Source organism: Caretta caretta, chromosome 6 (assembly GCF_965140235.1).
Source record: "Caretta caretta isolate rCarCar2 chromosome 6, rCarCar1.hap1, whole genome shotgun sequence".
Lineage (NCBI taxonomy): Eukaryota > Metazoa > Chordata > Testudines > Cheloniidae > Caretta > Caretta caretta.
This window is the reverse complement of record NC_134211.1, coordinates 96,649,014-96,666,940: the sequence shown is the minus strand read 5'-3', so window position 1 is coordinate 96,666,940 and position 17,927 is coordinate 96,649,014.

The following is a 17,927-nucleotide window of genomic DNA, read 5'->3' as shown; positions in this document are numbered from 1 at the left end:
GAGAGTGGTGAAGCACTGGAATGGGTTATCTAGGGAGGTGGTCGAATCTCCAACCTTAGATCTTTTTAAGGCCTGGCTTGACAAAGCCCTGGCTGGGATGATTTAGTTGGGGTTGGTCCTGCTTTGAGCAGGGGATTGACTAGATGACCTCCTGAGGTTGCTTCCAACCCTAATCTTTTATGATTCTGTGATCTTTCACCAACACTGATTAGCTTTTAAAAATGGGCAGAGTTTAGTGGGTGAGCACAGGTTTAGATTAGAAAACAAATAGGAAAACCTATGAGAATTAGCTTTTCTGACATTTGTGAACTGGAGTAATTTCTGAACCCAGCAGTATTTATGGAATTAGAAATAACATCTGCTGAAAAACAAACAAACAAACAAAACCAACACTCAACATTCTTCCCAACCATTAAAAAGAGCTTCCAAGCTGTCAGCTGTTGAACTAGACTGGATAGTTTTTAGCCTTGGGGGATGTTAGCTTTGACCTTTCCAACCCTTTGATTTAATAATTTTGCGGTGTAATTGAATTCTGATATTCAGGTACCTAGGGAGGGTAGACTGATTCTGGGTTGGTATTTCTTAGGCTGAGCAGATGGTGAATACTGTGCCTGGGAAGAAGTGGTTGATATTTTATGTTAGTTATGTTTTTACTGTGTGTTGCAATTAAATAAATGGAGGAAAAATGCATGCCCTATTTTTTTAAAGAAGGAGAACATTCTTCACCTGTTTGTGAGAGATAAGCTATAATGTATTTTTAATGTATACTTTTTGTCTCTGCTCAGCAATAAAGTTGGTTTACAAATGATATCTCAGCCATAAGGTAAGCAAAGATAATAGATCTGATTTGTAGGTAGAATATGGACCCATGGATTGAATCTATTTCCTTCTTCCTTCTTTTGTTTGCCTAAAGCTTCTGTTCTGTGTGTTTGGGGTTTATTCCAGAAATGAGTCTTAAAGACTCCTCTTCATATTGTGCATTTCTCTTATTATTAACAAGGTGTAATTCAGACATCTGTTAAAAAGTCCCTTAATATAGTCTTAACAAGGACAAATCTAATACAGCTCTAGCCAATTATTGCCTTAATTTTACAAGCTGGAATTTGAGCCACCTGTCTTAAATAGAAACATGTTATTAATGGAAATATCAAACAGTTTAAAACCAGCTCCTGAAATTCAGCCAAGGGCCTAGAGAGGAGCACATTTTTGTATATAAATAAATGTCAAGTGTCTCTTTTATATCATCCTTCTTGCATCACTTGCATGGAGAGAAATAGCTCTGTTTCTGTTCAGGTTTCTTTCTAAAGACAGGAGAATAAAATTAAACTGGTGAACATAAAGTCTGATTTGTCTGAACCTAAAATGCCAGGCCTTCCATGATTTTCTTGTTGAAATTCTGGCTCCACTGAAGTCCATAGCAAAACTTTTATTGACTTCAGTTGGTCCAGAATATGACCCCATGTTTCTACAATATCAAACTTTATTACAAGAATACAGAGTTTAGGTTACTTTTATCCCCTCTGTCTTTAATGCAAAATAAAACTGCTCACTCTCTCTACTTCTTGGGCTTGAAATTCTGCCAGCAGTTTATACTGAGGGCACAAGCTATGATTTGTGTTCCTTACCCACATATAAACCAAGGATCCCAAAGGCTGGGATTTATTTTCAGAGCATCAGATCTCGAATGCTGAAATACAAACTACCCCTTTCTCCCAGACCACTATCAGAATCATCAGGCAGTCTTTCTTAATCACATGCAGGAGGGATGGGATCTGGTTTTTATGCCTTGCCCTATAGAAGAAGGTTTAAACTTGCATTTTTATGTTCCAGATGATTGAGTGAAATAAACACCAGAGCTGGTCTCTAAAGGAAACATCATCCATGCTCACAGGCTTTGAAATTTCACTGATTCTGCTGTTGGAAAAGCCGTAACTAAACCACAGGTCTTCACCTTGCATGTCCACTGGTAATGATGCTACGGTGAAGCCAGGTTATGCTAACTCATTAGAGTTAACCCAAAAGGTTTTGGGGGAGATTGTCAAAGGCACAAAGGGTAATTAGGCATCCAATTCTCATTTGTGCCCTTGAAAAACTCTGTCTTAATTCACAATTATACTGACCCTAGTGTAGATTTTCTGTGGATTTTCTCACAGAAAATGATGATGAAGAAGCTTTGTTGATGACTCAGCAAGTGGTGCTTTCTGGGTCACTTGTAATTAAAACTCCATTATTTGTTAAGGGGCTGTGTGTTGTTAGAAGTCCTATCTTTAGTATGACACATAAAACTGTAGTTCTGGTACTTATGGTAATTACTTATGGTAATTTAAGATTCCATGATGATTTTGTTGTTGCTGTTTGTGATTTTTTGCAAATGTCTAGAGTTTCCTGGCAAAATTTCCATGTTATGAAATTCCATTTTGCTCAGCTAAATTCCCTTTGCAGCTCAGTTCAGCTTTCCTGAAAAGCCCGGTGCTGATTTCATATATACTGATGTTATAATGGTGTGACTAGACCTGGCTGAAAATTTTCTGATGGAGTAGTTTTTCACTGGAAAATGTCAGTTCAGCAAAATCAAAACGTTTTACAGGGGTGTATTGATTCGGTCAAAATTGTCAACAGGAAATTTGGAACATTTTGTTTGGAAAAGGATGGAAAGTTTCATTTTTGACTTTGTCATTTCAATGTTCTATTTTAGTCAAAACAAAACTTTCCCACCATACTGAAACATTTCAATAAGGTCTGATGACATTTTTCAGAATATTTTGTTTCATGAAAAATTCCAAGATTCCTATGTTTTGTTCTGATTCAGAACAAAACAACATTTTGAAATCTCATAATTTCCTGCAGGATGAGAATTTCAGTTTTTGACCAGCTCTAGATGTTACCCTCTTGATTTCAGTGGAGTTATTCCTGATTTATAGTATGCCAGAGAAATCAGTATTAGATCCTGCTCTGGAAGAATGCTGGGATTTCAATGTAGCCAAAATTTATGATTTTATCATGAATCTCATGACACTTGGTATTTTTGTTAAAGCGTCAGCTCTTGGATCAAACAATTGTGTGAGAATCTCAACTTTCATTTAAATGATTTCAGAGAAAAGCACAACATTATGCCCTGAGTGTACATAAAATGTTCAAAAACCAAAGGCAAATAAAAAAATACAACATATATATAAAAAAATCTCATGATTTTAATTGATTTAATTGTTATAGGAAGCTTGATCCATGATTTTTTGAACACCTGGACTGTTGTTTTATTGCAATCTGTTTGCCCAACCACACATCAGGACCTGGCTGTCTCCTCGTCCTCCTCAGAGCTATGCCAAAGAGCAATTATGCTTCCCTGGGGCTTCGGTGCAGTTTTAAAAAATGCTTTGTAATCATTTGCCTGTGAGAGTTTTACTCTAAGTTTCAGGTTTAAATTACCTCAAAGGTTCATAGGAAAACTGAGTTTGAACTATTGAAAATTGCATGAATTTGGGTCAGAAAAAAATGCAAAATTGTTAAGGTTTTTATGGTTTTTCATTTGAATTCTCCAGTTGTGAGTCCCCTCAAACTATGGGCTAGTTTGGATCCACATTTAAATCTGAATTAGTTTGTGCCCATTTCTTTTGTCTAATTTGTCAAGCATAAATTAGACTGTTTCTTTTAAAAAAAACTTAGTGACATTCACTGCTGTGCATAGGGCTAACACAAGAGCTATATGTCACTTAAATCCCACTTAACCCCCTTAAAACAATAATGAGTTGAGACTTGAGTGCTGCACAGGCTTTTGCACTGAATGAATTTCACCCTCAGTTACTACTTTCCTGATTTTTTCTTTAATAATCTGTAACAATTCCTGAGTGAACACTTTGACTTGAGAAGGATAAGCACGATCAGTGATAAAGACAACTGGATTAAACTGGCAGGTTTTCCCATTATGCTTAGAAAATTTGGCAAATTGGAGAATTGCTCTGAAATCACCAAGATGAAATTCAGTAAAGACAAGTGAAAAGTACTACACTTAGGAAGAAAAAATCAGCTCCAAAATGGAGAATAACTTGTTAGGCAGTAGTATTGCTGAAAATGGGGGGAGAGGTTATAATGGAGCACAAACTGAATATGAGGCAGCCGTGCAATATATTTGTGGAAAAAGGTCAATATCATCCTGGGGTGTATTAACAAGAGTGTAATAATTAAGATATGGGAGGTAACTAGCACTGGTGAGGCCTCAGCTGGAGTACTGTGTCCAGTTCTGGACAGCACACTTTAGAGAAAGATGTCGACAATTTGGAGCGAGTCTGGTGGACCGCAACAAAAATAATCAAAGGTCTAGAAAACCTGACCTGTGAGGAAAGGTTAAAAAAAACTAGGCATGTTTTGTCTTGAGAAAAGAAGACTGTGGTGTGCGTGGTGGGGGGGAGGACCTGATCAGAGTCTTTAGATATATTAGGGTCTGTTATAAAGAGGACAATGATCTACTGTTGTCTGTGTCCATTGAAGGTAGGACAAGAAGTCACAGGCTTAATCTGTAGAAAGGGAGATTTAGGTTAGATACTGGGAAAAACTTCTAACAATAAGGATAGTTAAGAACTGGAATACGCTGTCAAGGGAGATTGTGGAATTCCCATCACTGGAGGTTTTGAAGAACAGGCAGAGGTGAAAGTAAGCTGGTCCGGTCCAGCGTACCGGCAAGAGCCAGTACGCCGTGCCAGACCGGACCGGCTTCCCCGGGCTGGTGCTTTAAAGGGCCGCCCGAGCTCAGCTGCCGGAGCCCCTGGGGTAGTGGCGGCAAGGCTCCAGCAGCGCTTTAAACGGCCCAGGGCTCCGCTGCAGTAGCGGCTGCTGGAGCCTGGAGCCCTTTAAATCGCCTCTGAGCCCCGGGGCTCCCAACCGCCTCTGCAGCTGGTAGTTTTGGGGGTGATTTAAAGGCACCAGGGCTCCTAGCCACAGCCAGAGCCCTGGGGCCTTAAATCTTGATTTAAAGGACCCAGCCTCGCCTATTCTGGTTGAGGCCACACACCCCTGCTCAGGACTCTGGAGTACTGGTAAGTCCTTTAAGTTATTTTCACCCCTGAGAACAGATTAGACAAACACCTGTCAGGGATTGTCTAGGTATATCTGTCTCTGTACAGATGGCTGGACCAGATGTCCTTTTGAGGTTCCTTCCAGATACAAAAATTATGATTCTGTGATTATTTTTTCCTCCTCTGTTTTTTCTCCATCCTTCTGAATTTACCATTTTTTGTTGTTGGAATGGATAGCTGGGAGCTTGCACACTTCAGGGTTTCATCGTGCCATGGTGTATTCTGGGATGGAATTCTGGTACTTGGTCAACAAAAGACGTTAAGAAATGTGAAGTCCTTTAGCAGAAAACAGATGATCTAATATGGTAAATGAAGCTGTGTAGTGTATTATTATTGTAACTAGACTGCATTCTTCTGCTAGATAAAAACAGAATATTCCAAGTTTTTTAAAAAAATATTTTTTGGTATCATAAAGTCACATTCAAGGATAAAAGGGGGGAAAAAAGCATAAGGAGGCCACCCAGCTGATCAGTGATCAGAAGCAAAACCCAGAGCATATTAATGAGTTTGTTTTTGCTGTGCTAAATTCTGTTTGGTAAACAAGTTCAAATAATTTCACTTAATGATATAATGAAGGAGAGAAACACCCACTCTTATAGAAAAAGCCCACAAAATTTGACAGACAATCCTTTTAAAATTCAGCTTGTGGAATTTTATAGCAGAGATATAATTATGTAGCACATTCTATCAGTTGGTTTGGAAATTCTACAGGAAGGATCTCATTCTTTATTAAATTCTATAGGCTGCGTAGAGTGATTTCTATAGACGCCTATTTGTTTAATCATTATTAACTTCATTAGGATTTTTTTTTCATTAGGGCAGAAAATCTTTAGTTTTTAATGAGGTTAATAATAGACTTGAGGTTCCTTTATTTTGAATCTGTGGGTTTTTCATCCTTGCACATTACTTTAATATGTGAGATGTGTATTCTTTGTTGTTCATCACCTGATAATACTTAATTAGATCAAAACAAAAGACCTTTAACCTACTGTGAATTTACAAATACACTGTGTGTCTATGAGATAGAAAAAACAAAAAACAGTTCATTATGATATGCCTATGAAAACTGAAAAAGAGAGAGAGATTTCAAAGCCTCAAACTTACAGTCTTTGAGAATGTCCTTGATTTAAAGACTGGGAACTAGACCTGTTTTATCAAAGAAACTAAGAATTTTGTTTAATTAATAAAATTGGTCAGTGCATCCTATAAAGCTTTTGTGAGAAAGTGAAGATGCACTGATGACCTTATATAAACATAATATAACTTCCTATTATATATATACTTCTTACTGCATTCAGCCTGCAACTGGCTGGATAGTTCCTATGCCTTTGTGAAGGAGTGGGGAGTTGGCATATAAAATGTAACAGTAGGAGGCAACATCTCTGTTAAAATCAGAAAAAGTAAAGAAGGCAGTGGCCTAGAGAGTCTATCTATGTATCTATTCTCTTAGGAATAAGCAATGATTTACCACACTTTTGTTACTTACAGGTGACTATCTCAATATTAATCTTAATCTAAAATACCTACAACCTCAGAATAGCAATGATTTAGTTATTTATTTTTAATTAAGCGAAGAAAATTCCAGCCAAAATGTGCCTGGGAATAACACATCGGCAAAATCTTATGAGAAATTTTTCCTTGATGGAGCAGAAAAGTATCATAGAGCAGAAGACACCACTTCTAAAAGGGAAATTCAATAACTTGTAGCAGCTCAGTGAGAAAAGAGGAGACTAATGGGAAAAAGCTGTTTCCTGCCCCGCCTGAGATAGCAGAATCACTAACGCCAAGCTTTAATAGTCTGGGATCTAATGACACTAGTACAACAAAGGCTTAGGTCCGCTAGGAACTTTTCTTTTAAAAGGGTTTATATGGAGTTCCTCAATCACATATCTTCACTTGGAGCTAGATACCAGTGCAAAATAGAAATAATCCATTTGACCATTTCTAAAATTGGTACAAACGTTTCTTTCACCCTGTTTAGGCCACTTTGTATGTGTTCAACTGTGGTATCATTTGGGGGTTTTTAAGCAAGCCATCGTTTGTTTGTTTGATTTCTAACAGCAAAATTATTACAGTTGAACTGTATTTGGTGAGCATGCCCAATGACTTTTTCTTTTGCATAAAATTTTTAATACACATACATGATCTTTACTGATATTGTGACATCATAACTCCATTCCATGAGAGGGAACACTGGGGGTATCATGGCTGAGGTCCTTTTGGAGCCTATCTGTTGGATCAAAGAAATTTGCTTTGTTAAATCGGTAGCCAAGTCTTAATTACACCAGCATGTATCTGGGTGAATCCCATGGATTTCAGTTGAGTTCATCTATGTTTATGCTGGTGTAGTAATAATAATAATAATAATAATGCCTAGTTCTTATATGCCACTTACATATCAGCTCAAAAGTACTTTATACAGGGAAGTCAATACTGTTATCTCCATTTTACAGAGGGGGAAACTGAGGCACAAGGAGGGGCGGTGATTTGCCCTGGTCACTCAGGAGGCTGGTGACATTACCAGGAGCAGAACCCTGGTCTCTTGAGTCCCAGTCCAGTGCTATATTCACTAGGAAACACTGCTCATCAGAACCTACTCCAGCCCCTAAAAATGGATTTACAGAAGAGCTCATAACTGATCTAACTGTATAAGTACTGCATCCTTCAAATTACAAGAAAAACATCCAGAGGATCAGAATGTCTCCAAAACGGTGTTGTAATCAGGTGATCAAGATAAGCTTTTGTCTAAAGTTGAATTTCTCAGTTAGGGCTCAGTCCGAACCCCAATGAAGTAAATACAAAAACTGCCATTGACCCCAATGTTTTTGGAGCAGGCCCTTACACAATATTCCTTTTGCTCTTTTAAACTCTCATGTGAATTATGTATTTGATGGTACAATTAAAAAATGAAATCTCAAACACCACAGATACATTCCAATAATCTTGAAGGATCTCGATTTGCCTTAAAAAAAAAAAAAAGCAAGAATAGTCAAAGCAAGGTTCAAATCCTCTTGTTTGCTTTAAATGCTGTTGCTTTCGTGAATTTAAGTTAGGCCCTTAACAGAATTTGAACAACACAATTTGTGGTTAATGAATAAAAAGTGGAATATATGGAGCCAGATTCCCAAACCAGTTTATAGAGTTCCCTGTGCACCATTCAGATTGTGCAAACGGGACAACATTTCACTGCAAAGACCCAGCAGAAGATTCTCAAACTGTAGGAGAACTGCCTGCTGGTGCATCAGTGCCATCTCCAAGACTGGGTGTAGGAAGCAGGAAGAAGGGTATCAAATGGGGTGTGTTAGGGCATGTCTGTGGTGGGGAGAGCGTTTGACACAGCTCCACTTCACTACTCTAATCCTCCACAGAACCCTATATCTGTGGTGTAATGTAGGCAAGTTGTGTCGAGCCTGGGAAAGCCCTTAGATTCAGGCAACCAGAACTGGCTTTCACATTCCCCCCCGCACCCTTCCTGATTGAGCGGAGCTCCGGCATATGGCAAAAAGGGTCCAATACAGTCTTCCTATATGAGCTGCTTCCACAACAAGAGCAAAACTGAAATAATAATAATAACCCAGCAAGATTAAAGAAAGTTTGGACAAGGACAAAGAGAAAATCAGCATGTTTGATACATTTTACTGAAGTGTATGAATGATAGAACCAAGTATATTGTGCTACTTAAATAATTAGGGTATATATCCCATGAATAAAATTGCAAGGGTCACTATATTCGTTAGATAATGTAATTGGCTAGCAAAGTAGCAAATTCTGACATAAAGGAAATTCAGTTATTTCTGCTATATAAACCAAATGTAAGAGCAAAGCAATATTATAATGTATATTGCTCATAACTTTTTTATCTCTTATGGTCATTTCAATCACATTCTTGCAGCATTTGTCAAAAGTCAGATCCATCCACGTGCATGCCGTGTGCACTTAAGGACAATGCAGTTAAGGACCACATCTGACAATACATTTCTGTGCAATTTCAAATTAAGTTAGGCCTTTGAAACCCACAGATCCATTGCATCCCCTGATCAAACTCCTTTTTGTGGATTATTGGAGCATGCAACAATTTTTCTCCGAAAGACAAATATCCATCGTAAAGGAAGAACAATTCCTGCTATATGGATTATCTATGTAATTGTTTGTTTATTTTTACCTGCATGAGCCTAGTTTTCCAAATTTGCTATAAACGGATTCAAAATATTACCAGGAAGAGGACACTTATATTGTCTGAAGAAAATGAAAAATGTACTTTCAATGAAGACAAATAAAAACTAGACACTTGTCAAATGTAAGTATTAAGTATTAGACCATTTCTTTGATTCCATACAGATACCACAGCAATGGGTTTGATGGAAACATCTAGATAGGGACAGAGGTGGTTATTTGTATTATTTCATTAGTGAACAAGTATATTGCTCTAGTATCTGGAAAACAAGGACAAAGGAGCTCACTAAAGATTTCTGAGGTTAATATGCATGTTGTGTGCTGGAGAGTTTATACTTCTTCAATTAATACATATGGTATATCCAGCAGCATATACACATTACTACATACAGAAAACCTGCATTAAAAAAAACAGTACTTAGGTTGCAAAGTTAATCACTCAAAAGGGATGAAATGAAATGAAATTTACTCTTGCCTTGCAACTTTAATTATTCCCTGTTGTTCCTCCAACCTGAGCACTGAATGAGGCAAGGCTCCCGTGGAAAAAAAAATAGTAGATGATCATGTAATTAATGGAAGTTTCAGAATTTCCAGGCCTGATTCTAATCTCAGTTACAGTGGTGTAAATCAGGAATAACTGCAGTTAAGTCAATGCAGTTTTATCCCTGAAATCTACTGTAAAATCAGACTGACACCTCCACTCCCTTTGGTATTTTCCTTTTTGTTGCACTGAAATTGTCTTCATTTTTCATGTATTTTCCTTTGTCAAATATTTATTTAAAGGAATATTGTCAAGGCAAAAAATGAATACATGCCCCCCCTTTACTAATGACAGCTGAAATTATTCCAGCTAGAAGAATTGTTCAATCTGGAAGACTTTTCACCATTTATAATGTCCATTTATTATGGCACTTCACTCTTTTTGAATAATTCAGCTTGATTTACAGACACAATTTCTTGTTCTTGAGCAACAATGCAGCATGGCTGTGTCTGGAATTTTTTCACTCCAGGAAAATGTTTGAATATTAAAGACACTCCCCTCCACCAAAAAAACCCAACAAAAAACAAAATGAAACAAACAAACCTTTGCCCCACCCCTCCTTGCCCTGCTTCTATAAGGCCGGATTGTCTCTTTGACACATCTCTTGTAAGCAGAAGGATTTAGGCATACCACCCCAGTGAGGAGCAGCGGGAAGCATTGTGCCTCAGAGACTGCCAACACAGAGTTCCCATTTTTCACTGAGATGGTAATTTCCTACATCCTTTTACTGTGTGCAGTTTGTTGCTCCTCCCTCCCCCGCCACATACACATCTACGAGCCCCATTGGTTGGCAAATAGGGGCTGGAGATATGGCTCCACCTATTCTCCCTCTCTTTGACACCCCATTTGTTTGAGGGAATGTATGGTGCAGTTGTTGTACTCCAGTGCTGGAAGCCATGATGTAGGCCATCCTAATACTCCTCAGTAAAGGGAAAGGAATCATTTATCCCCCTCGTTTCCTTGTGCACTTGTTCTAGAACTATTAACATCCTCACCCATAGAAGTACAGGCCGTGACTCTGCAAGTCCTCAGTCACCCACAACAATGATTCACTGTAAACATTTGTACTCTTATGAAGTGTTAACAAATGTAGAACTGAAATTGGGTGGAAAAGGGCTTTCTTGCCATTGTGGTCGTCTTGAATAAATCTTTAATTGGGGAATTCATGGGAAATATATTTCTGACCATTCCTATTTCCTTAACAGGTGCTGGTTTAAATTGGCTCTCCTGACTCCATTTTCTTTATATTGTTTTCAATGCTAATTGATAAAGGATACAGATATAACAAAACAAAAAATAAGAATGAAGTACCAGAAATACAAATCTGTCAAGGAGGCGAGTAGACAAATTATAAAATAACTTCTCCTTCAGAGGGCTCCTGGATGGTCATGTAAATATGCATGCAGAGTAACTTCCAGATGCACATCATTACCCACCTGGCAGACGATAAGGTACCATGGGTCTGATGCTATCCTCTTTACTCAGGCATAAATACCATTGCCTTCAGGACTGGGCCTACATATGAAAGGAGGTGAACAGACCCTCCCTCCCCCCCCGTCACACACACACAAGCGTGCCTAGATGCAATACTTATAAAATGAAAGTAGTTAGAATGCGTGTTCAGTCACATTCTTTCAATATCCAATGCTTCAGTGCTTCTGTGGGATTTCTTTAAATGCCCGAAGTACTCAGTAGATACTATTAGATTCACTCAGTGTGTCCTCCAGATTTCCATTTCTTTTCTCTTTTCTTGCCAGTCCAGATAAGTGTAAATTGAATATGCATTGTACATCCTACTCCTATGAGTACCTATGGTGGGAATAGTGAGCTCCTATGAATGGGATAGGTAGGTAATATCTTCTAATGTTTTTAGAGAAGTAATATAATCCTGTCATAAGAGGAACAGTACAATACAGTCCTATTTACAGTCAAGTGTAATATCAGGTGTGATACTTGTCAGAAAAGTAGCTGTTTTAAAATGGCACATAGTTACTCTACATGAACTTGCTCCTGAAATCCTTACTCTACACAAGCCACTCTTAAATCTAACTAAAATACATGGGACTGCCTATATTAACATATGTTGCAGTATTGGACACTATGTCACCTCATGTTTGTTTTTTCCAATTTTTAACTGCAGTGGCAGTCAAAAACCCTAACCAAATGATAGGAACAATTAGGAAAGGGATAGATAATAAGACAGATAATATATAATGACACTATATAAATCCATGGTACGCCCAACCCTTGAATACTGAGTGCAGTTCTAGACTACATCTCAAAAAAATATATTAGAATTGGAAAAACTACAGAAAATGGAAAGAAAAATGATCACGGGTATGGAATAGGTTCTGTATGAGGAGAGATTAAGAAGATCGGGACATTTCATCTTGGAAAAGAGAAGACTAAGAGGGGATAAGACAGAGGTCTACAAAAACATGAATTGTGTGGTGAAAGTGAATAAGGAATAAGAAAAGGAGTACTTGTGGCACCTTAGAGACTAACAAATTTAATCTGATGAAGTGAGCAGTAGCTTACAAAAGTTTATGCTCAAATAAATTTGTTAGTCTCTAAGGTGCCACAAGTACTCCTTTTCTTTTTGCGGATACAGACTAACATGGCTGCTATTCTGAAACCTAAATAAGGAATGTTATTTACTCCTTCACATAACACAAGAACCAGGGGTGACCCAATGAAATAAATGGGCAGCAGGTTTAAAACAAATGAAAGGAAGTACTGTTTCACACAATGCACAGTCAATCTGTGGAACTCATAGCCAGGGGATGATGTAAAGGCCAAAACTGTAACCAGATTCAAAAAAAGAACTATATAAATTCATGGAGGATACGTCCAGCCATGGCTATTAGCCAAGATGGGCAGGGATGCAACCCCATGTTCTGAGTGTCTCTAGCCTCTGATCACCAGAAGCTGGGAGTGGATGATAGGGAATGGACCACTCAATGATTGCCTGTTCACTCTGAAGCACCTGTGATTGATCACGGTTGGAAGACAGGATACTGCGCTGGATGGACCATTAATCTGATCCAGTATGTCCATTCTTATGTAACTTTATTTTAATGGAGAAAAAATTCCTCTCGTCAGTATCGCAAAGCAGAGAGAACTGTATGCTATATCATTCCTTGCATCACAAAACATTTGCCAGGTGATTCCAGAGTTTTTATTGTTAACAAGTGAAACTGTGGATATATGAATCAGTTTATGATGATGAGACAAGGTCGAGCTTATAGCACTGCCAGTGAGAATGGAATCCTGGTTTGACTTAAAAGCAATTTAGATATGTTGAAGGAGCAATAGAAAGAATAATATTGGAATGAAGAGGTTTCATTTTACTGTCTCTTTTTTAACCACACACTTTTTTTTTCTTAATTTTTTTCAAGTGTTTGAGAAAGTACTTTGCATTTTCGGAGACTATTTTATCATTTCATTTCCATGGTTGTAGTCAAGCAAATAATCACTTATATCTTATAGGAACGCAATTCATTTTAATTGTCCCTATGAAAACTTCATGAACCAGAGTTCACAGTTTGGAATGTCCTATACGTACCATAAGTGGATCTGATCTGAACACCGCAGAAACTGGGATGGGGGTGGGGAGGAGGGAGATTTGAATCAAACCAGACCTATCTCTAATATATATATACATTTCCACAGTACGTATCTGTATATTTCATCCATATGGCATGATTTGTATATTCATTCAATAAAAATGCACTATGAACTCTGCCCATGATAACTGTATTTCATCTTCATAGGAAAATATAACTGTCATTTTTCACTGAGATCTCATCATTCACAGCACACAAATCATAACACTGTTTCTTTGGAGACATTCACCTGGTCCCATTTCACAGTGACACCTCATGTGACCATTGGCTCATTATCTAGTGATGTGGACTTATTTACATTGTACAAGAAATATGCCTTTTTGAGGGAATCATTGTGGCAAATGTCCCTTACCAACCAGATTCGTATCTAATTTAGCACCCAGGCTGGTATCTATCATTGAGAAGTCTAACACAAGCACCGAGATTGTCAGCGTTGTAGACGCATAAGACACTTGGGTTGAAACTTCATCTAGATTCTGTACTGTGTTCATTCTTCAAGACACTCCACACTTATGGAATAGAAAACAGGGTGTTGAGCCCGATTTTTGTTTTCACTGGTTATAGCAAACATTTCAATCACAATGTTCACAACAACTTGTGAAAATAAAATGAGTATATCAGTTCTTTAGTGTATGAATTCTTTCTCTACAGAGTGAGAAAAATAATTTATACCTTGATGCACATTGTCAAATCCTATTCTCCTTCTTCAGGGTGAGAAGCTCTAAAGTAATATATAAGACTTGTATAAGTCAAACAGCATGTGGCCTGTATGATATGCACATCAAACGTCTAACATTTATCTGAGTTGTGTTCAGAAAACATGGGTGGATCCATGCAACTAGGGAATACTTGGGCAAGTTATGAAGATACAAGCATACACTGTGTGCTTGTGTGTGTTCATAAAACTGCATCTTCTGTGCACTCATTGACTGTTTCCACTCACACATGCCCCCATTTTATGTGTGCAGCTTTAAATTTGAAAACGTGGATCAAGCTGTTTGTTTTTTTCTGTACAAATTTTTAGTGTTGCATTTAATTCTTCCTGAAACCCAAGGAAGATAACCAAAATTACAAGGCGGCATATTGACAAAGTGCTCTGTCTAGCTCAAAAGCTTGTCTCTTTCACCGACAGATGTTGGTCCAATTAACAGATATTACATCACCCACATTGTCTCTTTATAATGCAGTATATGGTCATATTGCCTTATTTAGTAATCTTATTTATTTTCATATGGGAATTCACTGGCCTGTGTTATGCAGGTCGTCAGACTAGGTTATTTTAATAATCCCTTCAGACCTCAAAATCTATGAGTGAGATCAATGGGGCCAGGATTATACCTTATGAGTATATAAATGTATTTCACTAATGGAAACTTTTTTAATGTGTGTGTGTGTGCGAGAGAGAGAGATAGACTATATATATATGCGTGTGTACGGTGTATAATGGAGCCATCAACAGTGACTCCATATTTAAGATCTTATTGAGAGTTGCACATCCATCCATGTTTCATACCTGGTTGAACACAGACTCCAAATCTCACAGAATAATTCTTCCTAGGACAACTGAACTTTTATATACTTTTTAAAGGAACATATTCACTAATTTTTGCTGAGGAAACATTGAGAAGTGTTCCCTGTATTAAAATTTGCCCTGTTTTCTTGTTTCTTTGGGTTCCTCTTGTTGGGCAACCACAGTTGTCATAAACTAGAAACACTACACACAGGCAAATATACATATCACATTCTGATAACATATCAGATACCAGCCACTTTTGAAATATTCAAACTGAACATTTAAAGGATTGTTTCCCTTATTCAGATAAACAGTTTTTGGCTACACAAAGATTAGCTCATGAAAGTAACAGTGCCCATCCATCAACTACTTCCATTCTGACAGACAACAAAAATAAACTTTGAAAATGTTTCTATTTTATTTCTGGGTTTTTTTTCATAAACCTCTATCCTGCTGTCTATCCCATCTCTCTGTATTCTCATCTACCCCTGGTGAGACAGGTTGCTTAGAAAAGAGAGTAGGAGTTGCTTCTGTAGGAGACAGACTGGGGAATCATGGTGGGTGAGCAGCAATGTGTGTGTTAAGTCACACACATCCTTATACCATGACTTGAACTTTGCAGGGCTTACAGAGAAAAAAAGAACTCATCAGTGAAGTGCAAGACTCTTGAAAAGAAACTTTTTTCTCAACATAAAAAATGACACAACTATAGGTTTGATATCGCAGGCCCTTCCAGGGCCAGAAGTGAGTGCTGTGTATATCATTGGAAGTTGGGAATCTTCTCAAATGTATAAATTTCCTTTCTGCAGTGTAGTTGTAGCTGTGTCAGTCCTAGGACATTAAAGAGACAAGGTGCGAGAAGTAATATATTTTACTGGACCACCTTCGGTTGTGAAAGAGACAAGCTTCTGAGTCACACAGAGCTCTTTTTCAGGTCTGGGAAAGGTAATCCCAGCATGACATGCTAAACAATCTGTTTCACCTTGCATTTTGTTAAGTAGTTAGCACATATTGTAAAGGACCATTCTAAACTCAGGCAGAAAAATGATAAAAAGACAAAAACACCCTATCACCTCTGGGTGAACACTTTTCACAAAGCAATCACTCTACATGTGACAATCTCAGTCCATATCCTCGAAGGAAAGGTATATAACACTTTCAAAAGATGGGGCTGGGCTTCAAAAGACGAGCTTAAATACTTTACTTTGCTAGACATTAAAAATCATGAACTGAACAGAGACACTGGATTTATGGCTTATTACAACAATCTGTAACCCACTAACCCCCTCTTTTTGTCCTATGATTGCACAGGTGTTAATGGGTCACTCCACCTTAAATGGTCCCTTACAATATGTGCTAACCACTCATCCTAAACAAACTATTCCACCTTGCATTTTGCTGTGACACTGGGAGTACATTTCCCAAACCTGAAGAAGAGCTCTGTGTGGCTCGAAAGTTTGTCTCCCTCAACAACAGAAGTTGGTCCAATAAAAGGCATTACCTCACCCACCTTGTCTCTCTAAACCTCCTGTATACACATATACTAGGTACTAGGTGTAGAAAAGCTGCCAACTATCCTATAGCTGAATCCTGTTCTTCTTGGGTCTCAACCAGAACTGAATTTTCTGGGAGAAACTGGAGGAGGAGGAATATTTCATTCCTGGAAAATAGATTAATGGGTAAAAGGGCAGGTTAGGCATTTCTCCTGTGGCTCTGCAATTTCTCACATGGATTGGATATTACCTCTGCATACATACTTAGCATTTATGTATATACACATACTCTCTCTCACACACACACTATATGCAAACATTGTTACATTCTTGTCTTCTTGAACAGTGATTTCGTAAATACATATCAAGATGAGAATGTGTCTATAGCTAAAATAATCTTTCAGAAAATGACGCAAACAAGTAGTTCTCATTATAGGGGCAAAACTGCTTTGAATACAAAGAAATAAAACAAACAAGTCAGTTGGTTAGAATTTAAAGAGAGAGCAGAGTACAGCAAAACACTTTTTAAAAAATAAGCAAAAATGAAAATTTGGAATCCTGACCATATTTTTTTTACTCCATTCCCTTTTGGATGAAGTTTTGGACAAGATGAGATGTCTGAATTTTAATGCAGGTACTCATATAAACACAGCAGGGTTTTGTGGTGGTTTTTCTTTCCAATAAGTCTTTACTGATTAAGCCAACAAGATACTATATAATGTAGAATGGAGTTTTGACATGGCAGGTCTCAAAGATGGATAATGCAGGCTTCAAACCACTTGTACTCTCTTGTTATAGATAAAATATACCAAACACAAAGAACAAAATTTGCATATGTCTCAATTGATAACAATGTTTTATGATTATTTTTCAATTAATATATTTGGTGCCACTATATCTGGGACTCAGTATTCATGACAATTTGTTCCATGCCTTGTGTGTATTCAAGAGGATCAGAATTTAACTCTAATGGGTTGTGTTTCTTCAGAGTCCCCAATATAGTCAATGTTTGCTGCATCCCGTTTGTGCTAGACTGCTGGGTGTGCTACTAGAAAGAACTGTCTTATTGAAGAGAAAATACAGTACCATGCTTGTGCAAAAACTTCACAAATAAATCTTTTACAAGCATCCCCTAGTGTCTTCTGTGGTCCAAACTGACCTCTCCTGTAGATGTTAGGGAAGGATGTCAGCTTCAGCTTCCTAGAATTATCCTTTGTGTAAAAAGGAGAGCATCAGGCAGGATTTGATGAAGTTTAGAGCTAGCTACTTTTGGTTTTGGCACTAATTTCTGTTTTGTTTTTTCATGCAGCTGGAAAGATAAGTCATGAGTAAAACCATTATTCTTATATTCTAAAGTAAAACTTTAATGTCCCTGTTATAAGTTAGAGCAAAGAAATGCTATAAACTAAGGACTCAATGAAAATTAACCACTTCACTGTCAAAAGCTGAGACTGAAACTGCTATTTAGTGTCACTAAAAAAGTGCCTTACTTAGTTCCCTGAAGACTACACC